The sequence below is a fragment of the Phyllobates terribilis genome, unplaced genomic scaffold (assembly GCF_046119375.1).
Source record: "Phyllobates terribilis strain yellow unplaced genomic scaffold, ASM4611937v1 Scaffold_10__3_contigs__length_209671492, whole genome shotgun sequence".
In the NCBI taxonomy this organism is placed as follows: Eukaryota; Metazoa; Chordata; class Amphibia; order Anura; family Dendrobatidae; genus Phyllobates; species Phyllobates terribilis.
Window position 1 is genome coordinate 2,436,887 of NW_027362770.1, and position 10,614 is coordinate 2,447,500.

The window sequence follows — 10,614 nt, forward strand, 5'->3', positions numbered from 1 at the left end:
TTTTTCATAACCCTTTTTTGAGAGAAAAAGTATACGCCAAAATTTTTCCTCTCAGTACCGCCTTGGCCGATTCCCACAATAATGTGGGGTTATCTTGGTGTGCCGAATTATCAGATAAGAATTCGCTCCACCATATCTTGAGAGAGGAAATAAATTAGTCGTCTTTGCAAAAGTAATCTGGAAATCTCCACAAGAAGTCAGGGCCCCGAGGGAAATCCTTTGATAGTTCCAAGCTCACTGAAGAATGATCAGAAATAACAATATCATCAATTTAGCCAACAGAGGAGAAGATACAAAAAAGTAGTCAATACGAGACCAAGAGTCGTTGGCGTGTTAGAAGCGCGTATATTCCCTATTACTGGGGTTCAAAAACCTCCAAGAATCAATTAATTGGCAGCTAGACAAAAAAGGTGCTAGTGCTTTGTCATGCGAGGTAACCGATTGCAGAGTACCAGTAGTGTTTTTCCTATTCTCATGAACTGAAACCACCGAGTTAAAGTCTCCACCTATTATTTTGTTAGGGTTGGAGTCAAATAAGAGTCTAGTCTCCAATTGTTTAAAAAAAGGTTTGTTGCCTACGTTAGGCGCATATACATTGTAGATAAGGTTCCACAAGACGTAGATAATGTTAATTGAATCAACCTCCCTTCTCCATCCTGCTGCTGACTTATGACCTGGTGTATAAACTGCTTATTAATAAGGATTAAGACTCCAGCCTTTCTATCTACGGACGGTGAACCATAGATACCCCCAACCCATAATTTTTTCATCCGGGGGAAATCTGCTTCAGGCAAATGTGTTTCTTGTAGAAGGGCTATGTCAGGCTTTAAACGTTTTAAATGTCTAAGGACTTTCATCCATTTTTGGGGAGAGCGCAAACCTTTAACATTCCAAGATACGATATACATATTCAAAGACTGTAAAGATAGACATGTTTGGTGAACAACTTACAAAATAATGATGACATGTAGTTAGATTACGTACTAACGAGCAAAGCTCGAACATGTGAAACAAACCCAAAAAAACAATATACAAAAGTTTTAAAGAACTGACCTAGCAAGAGCGTAAACATTTTTAACTGCTCGCTAGGGAAAAGACTATCTCCTGGGCTTCACTTCTGCCCGACCATGTGTGCAATATAACAGATTACATTTAAATTTAGATTCAAATTCAAACCTAACTCCCCCCTTAATTAAGGTAATTTATCAGAATTTTCTCAAACAATTGCCTTCATAAAAGACTTTCACTCCAGGGCCACCAGGCGTATAAAAGGAGAAACTCATTAAATCAACGATTGTTATAGCTCTGGTCTCCTTGTTTCGTGGGTCTCCTAGGTGACTGTGAACTAGAGGAAGTTTTCACCTGGAGGGTCTGTTCAGGACTGGGCCCAGGAGACTGTTGACAAAAGAGTCTGCCTTATCAGGTGAGATAAATTCCCGGAAAGAGCCATCAGTGTCTTTCAGGCGAAGAATAGCCGGGTAGCGCAGTTGAAAGCGGATTTTTTCTTTGCGCAGTCTGGTGCATAAAGCACTGAAGGACTTCCTTTTCCTGGTTACTTCAATTGAGTAGTCTTCGAAAAGCAGGATTTTATGGCCTTGAATGATCAATGGGTGGTTTAATTGTTTGTAAGCTCGGATAATGTCAGCTTTATCATTGAAATCCAAAAATTTCATAATGACCTGTCTTGGCCTGGTAGTATTGTGGGCTCCAGAGACAGAGGGTGGAGGACCAATTCTGTGGACCCTTTCTACCTTTTTACCTTCGGATAATTTTAGGGCTTTTGGAACTTCGTTCTCACATAGTCCCTCTGAAGACTGCTGAGGGAGCGGCCTGAAAAATGCTCGACTTTCCCATAGACTTACATTGGGCTCGTTGCTCGGATCGAGCACCTGAGCATTCCAATTTGCTCGACCCGAGCAATGAGCACCCGAGCATTTTGGTGCTCGCCCATCATTAATTATTACTTAATAATAAATTGGTGAATTAGGGAGTGTTTCTTGTTTTTATTTAACTGTTTTTATGTCTTTCAGGTTCCCATTTTTGGGCTACTCCTGATTTGCTAGATTAAGCCAGATCTTTAGGGTGTTTTTTTTGCTTTTTAATAAGTTGGTGAGTGAAGTGTGGGGGAGTGTTTTCTAAAATAAACTATTTTATCCTGTGTGTGTTTTTTTTATTACTGGGTTAGTAATATATAACAAATTGTGAGGAAAACAATGGCCTGGAAGGGGTATATTGATAATGTATTTACAAAATGGGGAGAACCGCAAAAGAGACCCCTCTCTAACAAGTCATGAAACTTAGCCTTTATTTCATATTTGATTAAAAACGCCTAGGGGTATATAAAAAACTTTGTCCCTAATCTGCCTTTAGTATTTTATAGTGGTATTCGTATTTCTACACACACTTAGCGGCACTTGGGTGCCTTCTATCAAACGGTAAAAAAGAAAAAACTGTACTCATAGCACAAGGAGCAATGCTCTTCTGGCAAACACTGTCAGCAAAGTGAGCTTCTGGTCTTGGATTTTATCCTAAGTCATGTGATAAGGCTCGTTAAAGGGTCAATATTGACTTTTAAGATTGATACTTCCAATAGGTGGCACTACAGTTCTGGCTCTATTCCTCTCTGAAGAGACAATTTGCATAATTCCCAGAAAAACATTGCGGTTTGAAAAGTCTCCTCACTTTGACATGCTTAGCATGTCGCTCTCCGCAACGAGAAACGTTACTTCTTAGATAACGGTCTGATGCCTCTCACCCAGCCAAACCAGAACTCACACTTTGTTCCGACAAGGGGCAGTACCCCAAAACACAGTGTCGGCAAACTGAGTTTCTGGTCTTGGCTTTTATCCTAAGTCATGTGATAAGCATCGTTAAAAGGTCAATATTGACTTTTAGGATTGCTATTTCCAATAGGTGGTGCTAGAGTTCTAGTTCTCTTCCTTTCTGAAGAGACAATTTGCATATTTCCCAAAGGAGCATTGCGGCTTAAAAAGTCTCCTAACCTTGACGTGCTCTATCTGTATACAGATAGATAGATATAAAGCACAATGTACACTCTAATGTAAATATACACTCTAATGTACACTCTAATGTAAATATAGAAAACCTAGAAAATCTTTAAATGAGAAGGTGTGTCCAAACTTTTGATCTGTACTGTATAGAACCGACCCCCCTGTATACAGCCCCCTGTATACAGATAGATAGATATAAAGCACAATGTACACTCTAATGTAAATTTATCAAAATCAATTGTTTAGCTGAAGCTTATGTTATGACCAAAAATGTTTAACATTTGATAATATTTATTCTATTATTTAACGGATATATTCAGGCCTGTATTTTCCGCTAGTGCCGAAGTTCTTTTTGCAATTTAGATTACTTTTTTCTTCAGAGCACCCGAATAGACCAGTGAGCGACCCCTCTCTTTTCTATTAATCATTTTTGGATCCCTCTCCTGGGACATTGCAGCAGGTAAGTGTTCACACTATTAGAAGTTTGATAGCCTTTTTTCTAACCATGCTTCCCTCCCACTAATTCCTTCTATCATGTCGCTCTCCGCAAGGAGAAAAATTACTTCTTAACACCATGGCTTGATGCCAGCTGACATTATGAAGCTGACATCAACCCCATAAACTATTCCCTCGTTTGAAACCATACAAGGGCAATCGGGAAGAGTCGGGCAAAGTGCCCGAATTGGCCCATCTCATAGATGGGAAAATTCTGGGGCGACTGCGGGCGTAGGCAGGAAGGGGGCCAATATTCATGGACCTTTCCAGCTTGGTATTATAAACCTGCACCTGTCTGCTTTACTTGGGCTGGTTATCAAAAATAGGGAGGACCCCACATAATTTTTTTAAATTATTTCTTTATTTATGATATACATGCGTTTTTTGCATTGCCGCAAGACCAATTGACATGCTGTGGCTCAAAAACACGCACTGCAGGTGACTTTATGCAGTGTAAAAAAAGAAGCACAGTGGACATGGGATTCTGTTAATCCCATCCACTGTACTTGTACTGTACAACACAGTAAAAATACGCTGCGTCCAAAACGCTACTATTCCTTATCGTGTGCACACAGTCTAAATCTACAATATTCATATTCCAATAAAAACAAGTAAAACCATTGCATTAAAAGGATGCTTCAAATTTTTTGATGCCAAGAATGTGCAAAGGAGTCATCAAAGCAAAAGGTGGCTACTTTGAAGAACCTAGAATATAAGACATATTTTCAGCTGCTTCACACTTTTTTGTTAAGTATATAATTCCACATGTGTTAATTCATAGTTTTGATGCCTTCAGTGTGAATGTACAATTTTCTTAGTAATGAAAATACAGAAAAATCTTTAAATGAGAAGGTGTGTCCAAACTTTTGATCTGTACTGTATAGAACCGACCCCCCTGTATACAGCCCCCTGTATACAGATAGATAGATATAAAGCACAATGTACACTCTAATGTAAATTTATCAAAATCAATTGTTTAGCTGAAGCTTATGTTATGACCAAAAATGTTTAACATTTGATAATATTTATTCTATTATTTAACGGATATATTCAGGCCTGTATTTTCCGCTAGTGCCGAAGTTCTTTTTGCAATTTAGATTACTTTTTTCTTCAGAGCACCCGAATAGACCAGTGAGCGACCCCTCTCTTTTCTATTAATCATTTTTGGATCCCTCTCCTGGGACATTGCAGCAGGTAAGTGTTCACACTATTAGAAGTTTGATAGCCTTTTTTCTAACCATGCTTCCCTCCCACTAATTCCTTCTATTCATTCACAGGTGGTTTTAACTTTCTCTACCAGCCCATACATCGTAGGTTTAAAGCCCAAGCAGAGACATATTGTCCATAGAGACTTACAGCCCAAGAGTGGCATATCCAGTGGTAGCTTAGCGTAGTTACCCATCATATGAAGGTTACCTTGTAATGGTTGATAGGCACACATGAATTGGCCAAATTATGCACAAAAAACCTTCATTTTGTAAAGTGACATCAGTCTAGATGCAATATTTCTTATGAATTCATGTATGGAGTGCCGAAGTTCTTTTTGAAATTTGTATTTTCCGCTAGGCACATATTGAAGCCAAGAGGATTATCTATAAACATCTCTGTCCGTTTGCAGTCTGCTCCCTTAGTGCCTGAGATCTGAGCCCCCAAAGTCGGAGGAGCATTTTCAGATGCAGATCTTTAGTGTGAGACTTTGATAGTATGTGCCAAATACGGCACTCACTATCACAGTCTCACACTTAGCATTAACCAGGTAGCCTTGCTTCTTGGGGTGCTGCTCCTCAGGGAAATGGCATACATGAGGAGTACCTTGAAAGGGGAGAGCGAGTGCTACAAAGTGTATATCTCCAATTTTCGATTGGACCTTCGGAACCAGAGCAAGCGGTACAGAAGTTAGACATGTCTGGTACTGGAACCACTTTGACTATTACCAGGTGCCACCACTCATTGTGTAGGTCTACTTGAGCTCTGTACACTCTACAAGTTTGGGCCATCTTGGACCTTCACAAGCCGAGATATCAGCACTGGAAAGTGGGTAACCACATCAGTAGACATGGGCCGCATGGTCAGAGGGGGATCACGGCTCTCGGGGTGCTGCTCCTCGGTAAAAGGTGTGTCTCTCTCAGGAGATGAATTCCTGGAAAGGAGATGGTCCAATCTACAGAATGTATATCTCGGATTGTTTGTTGGACCCATGGTTCCAGAAAAATCCAGGTTAAAGTGAGATAGGGAAACCCCATTCATTCCTCCCATTGACTTAACATGGTCCTGGGGGTGCCCTATTCTCCGAGCCACCAAAAACCACAGGAGGGTTCAATCAAAAAGCTGCATAGTGAATATTGAAGCCAAGAGGATTATCTAAATACATCTCTGTCCGTTTGCAGTCTGCTCACTTAGTGGCTGAGATCTGTGCCCCCAAAGTTGGAGGAGCATTTTCAGATGCAGATCTTTAGTGTGAGACTTTGATAGTATGTGCCAAATACGGCACTCACTATCACAGTCTCACACTTAGCATTAACCAGGTATGGGTGCCTTGCTTCTTGGGGTGCTGCCCCTCAGGAAAATGACATACATACACATGTGAGGAGTTGCTTGTAAGGGGAGAGCGAGTGCTACAAAGTGTATGTCGCCGATTTTTGATTGGACCTTCGGAACCGGAGCAAACGGTACCAATTTTAGACATGTCTGGTACTGGAACCACTCTTGATATTAACAAGTGCCACCACTCATTTTGTAGGTCTACTTGAGCTCTGTACACACTGCAAGTTTGGGCCATCTTGGACCTTCACAAGCCGAGATATCAGCACTGGAAAGTGGGTAACCTCATTTAGTAGACATGGGCCGCCTGGTCAGAGGGGGGTCACGGCTCTCGGGGTGCTGCTTCTCAGTACAAGATGCCTCTCACTCAGGAGATGAATCCCTGGAAAGCTGACGGTCCAGTCTACAGAACTTATATCTTGGATTGCTTATCGGACCCACGGTTCTGGAGAAATCGAGGTTAAAGTGAGATAGGGAAATGCCATTGAATCTTCTCATTGATGTAACATGGTGCTGGGGGTGCCCTCTTCCCCGAGCCACCAGAAACCGCAGGAGGGATCAAAGAAAAAGCTGCATAGTGCGTATGGAAGCCAAGAGGATTATCTAAGACAGGGGGTGGAACCAGGCTTGGGATTTAAAAAAAAAACACATATCTCTCTATCTATATATATCTCTCTCTATATATCTATCTATCTATCTATCTATATCTCTAGGACCGGTGCCTAGGGTGGTGGGTCGTGGGGGCGGAGCTAGGCTCAGGATTTAAAAAAATAAATATATATATTTTTTTCAAATTTCCCCTCCCTTCCCCAGACTCCATAACAAAACTGGAGTTTTCGCCGGCATGTGGGGGTGGCGGTTATCCCTGTACTTATTCTTATTAGTGTCTTTAAGATGCTATTTCAAATGAAAGTTGGTGTGCGCCGGTAGTTTCGGGGTTAGTGCAGCTCCAGTCAGCTCCCTGAGCCCTCGGGCTGTGGCGTGCGCACGCTGCTGATGTCACTGCGGCACCATGAGACCTCATCACGCTGCAGGGGGTGAGGAAGCGAGACTGAGGGCTGTTATTAATACAGTGTTTGCAAGCATATACATTGTATATATACAGACCCCTCTGTATACAGCCCCCTGTATACAGATAGATAAATACAAATCACTATGTACACTCTAATGTAAATTTATCAAAATCAATTGTTTAGCTGAAGGCTATTTTATGACCAATAATTGTTAACCTTTGATAATATTGATTCAATATTTAAAGGATATATACTCCATGAGAATGAATATTTGAACACATGGCGTCAGAAACGCGTTGCTGCGCTGTCTGGGCGTTATTTCATGTAGATTTTATTCTACTCCCGTCAATACATTTTGCACATTATTGGAAGCTGGATATATTATTCTTATCACATTATTGAGTAATTGTGTATATGTATAGATTGTCTTTATTCCACCTGATGCACATTATTATTGTACACTGTATATGCACTGTTACAATTATTTCAGAATTGCTGCTGATTAATTGTATAATTTGGCTGCCTTAAATATTCTGCACTTGCACTTGGTACTTGCTTAAAGGTCCACGATATGGGACCGAAACTTCACCACATGGGCTATTGGCTTTTTTTTTTCACTTACTTTGTGTGCTGCTGTATTACATTACTAGCATGTACCTAGAGGGCTTTCCTGGGGAGGGAGATGCTGTATGTATGTATGTAGGACCTGGGGAGGGAGATGCTGGCTGTGTGTATTTTGGACCTGGGGAGGGAGATTCTGCGCTGTGTGTCGGACCTGGGGAGGGAAATGCTGCGCTGTGTGTTGGACATGGGGAGGGAGAGGCTGCACTGTGTGTCAGACCTGGGGAGGGGGATGTGAAGCTGTATGTATGTCGGACCCGGGGAGGGCGATGTGAAGCTGTATGTATGTCGGACCAGGGGAGGGCGATGCTGCGCTGTGTCGGGCCTGAGGAGGGAGGTGCTGCGCTGTGTGTCGGACCTGGGGAGGGAGATGCTGCGCTGTGTGTCGGACCTGGGGAGGGAAATGCTGCGCTGTATGTCGGACCTGGGGAGGGAGATGCGAAGATTTATGTATGTTGGACTCGGGGAGGGCGATGTGAAGATGTATGTATGTCGGACCCGGGGAGGGCGATGCAAAGCTGTATGTATGTCGGACCCGGGGAGGGCGATGCGAAGCTGTATGTATGTCGGACCCGGGGAGGGCGATGTGAAGCTGTATGTATGTCGGACCTGGGGATGGTGATGCGAAGATGTATGTATGTCAGACCCGGGGAGGGCAATGCAAAGCTGTATGTATGTCGGACCCGGGGAGGGAGATGCTGCGCTGTGTCGGACCTGGGGAGGTAGGTGCTGCACTGTGTGTCAGACCTGCGGAGGGAGGTGCTGCGCTGTGTGTCGGACATGGGGAGGGAGATGCTGCACTGTGTCGGACCTGGGGAGGGAAATGCTGCGCTGTGTGTTGGACCTGGGGAGGGAGAGGCTGCGCTTTGTGTCGGACCTGGGGACGGAGATGCTGCGCTGTGTGTCGGACCTGGGGAGGGGGAAGCGAAGATCTATGTATGTCGGACCCGGGGAGGGCGATGTGAAGATGTATGTATGTCGATCCCGGGGAGGGCGATGCAAAGCTGTATGTATGTCGGACGCGGGGAGGGCGATGCGAAGCTGTATGTATGTCGGACCCGGGGAGGGCGATGCGAAGCTGTATGTATGTCGGACCCGGGGAGGGCGATGTGAAGCTGTATGTATGTCGGACCTGGGGATAGTGATGCGAAGCTTGATGTATGTCGGACCCGGGGAGGGCAATTCAAAGCTGTATGTATGTCGGACCTGGGGAGGGCGATGCTGCGCTGTGTGTCGGACCTGGGGAGGGAGGTGCTGAGCTGTGTGTCGGACATGGGGAGGGAGATGCTGCGCTGTGTCGGACCTGGGGAGGGAAATGCTGCGCTGTGTGTTGGACCTGGGGAGGGAGAGGCTGCGCTGTGTGTCGGACCTGGGGACGGAGATGCTGCACTGTGTGTCGGACCTGGGGAGGGGGATGTTGCGCTGTGTCGGACCTCGGGAGGGGGATGCGAAGATCTATGTATGTCGGACCCGGGGAGGACGATGTGAAGATGTATGTATGTCGGACCCGGGGAGAGCGATGTGAAGCAGACTATACTGCAATCTACTATTTCTTTTTAAAACTACACTATAGCAGATTTATCTTAAACCTCCCCCTATACAAGCAGCTAATTAACCTTTAATGTCTTCTCAGAGAGAGAAGCTTCAATACAGAAATACACAGCCCCCCTCCCCCAGCATTGCCATACACTGAGAGCAGACTAGACTGCCATCTACTGTTCATTTATAAGAATACACCATAGGAGATTTATTTCCACAATACATGCTGTTCACTCTAGAATATACAACAAAATACAGGATATAAGGGAAAATACACTGTAAGGCTGAGTTCACATGTTAGTTTATTGTTTAGTTTTTCATATCTGTTATTGTAAGCCAAAACCAGGAGTGCATGAAAAATACAGAAGTGGTGACATGGGAGGCAGTATTTAGTACTTGAGGTGGCTGCACCCCAAAATGTGTCTTCTCAAATGGACCCCAAAATGTGACTGTAGCCCAGAAATGTTTACTAAAAATAATTAGTGTAAAAAAAAAAAAAAAAAAAAAAATTCCAGTCCCCTTTAAGCCCCCCAAAATTGTAGGGGGTCAAGTAACTCCTCAACTTGCATCTGACCTGCCCCCAAAACATTCAGGTGTTTCAATATTTGTGTTCAAAGAAAAAGAAAGAGAAATATCGGTCATACACAGATTTCCTACAGAGATACATTGGGCAGCCCTACGGCTGACAGAAGTAGAGGCCTGAAGACGTACGGCTGCAAAACAGAGCAATGCAATGCACTGAGAACAGACTATGTTTGGGTCAGTTTTTCATATCAGTTATTGTAAGCCAAAACCAGGAGAGGATAAAAAAATACAGACGTGGTGACGTGGGAGGCAGTTTTTAGTACTTGAGGTGGCTGCACCCCAAAATGCATCTTCTCAAATGTACCCCAAAATGTCCCCCAAAATGTGACTGTAGCCCAGAAAGAATCACTTGTGGTACATAAAAAAACAGGATTCATTATTTTAGATGTTGAAGGTAGTATTTAGCACTTTGGGGGATGCACCCCAAAATGTCTTCTCAAATGTACCCGCAAAATGTGTCATTTCTAAAAATAATCACTTGGGGGACACAAAAAACAGGATTCAGTAAGTTAGGGGCAGTGGGAGGCAGTATTTATTACTTGAGGTAGTTGCACCCCAAAAAATGTATCTTTTCAAATGGACCCCAAGATGTGAATGTAGCCCAGAAATGATCACAATAAATAACTAGTGTAATAAGTAAAAAAAAAAGTTCCAGCCCCCTTTAAGCCCCCCCCAAATTGGAGGGGGTCAAGTAACCCCTCAACTTGCATCTGACCTGCCCCCAAAACATTCAGGTGTTTCAATAATTGTGTTCAAAGAAAAAGAAAGAGAAATATCGGTCATACACAGATTTCCTACAGAGATACATT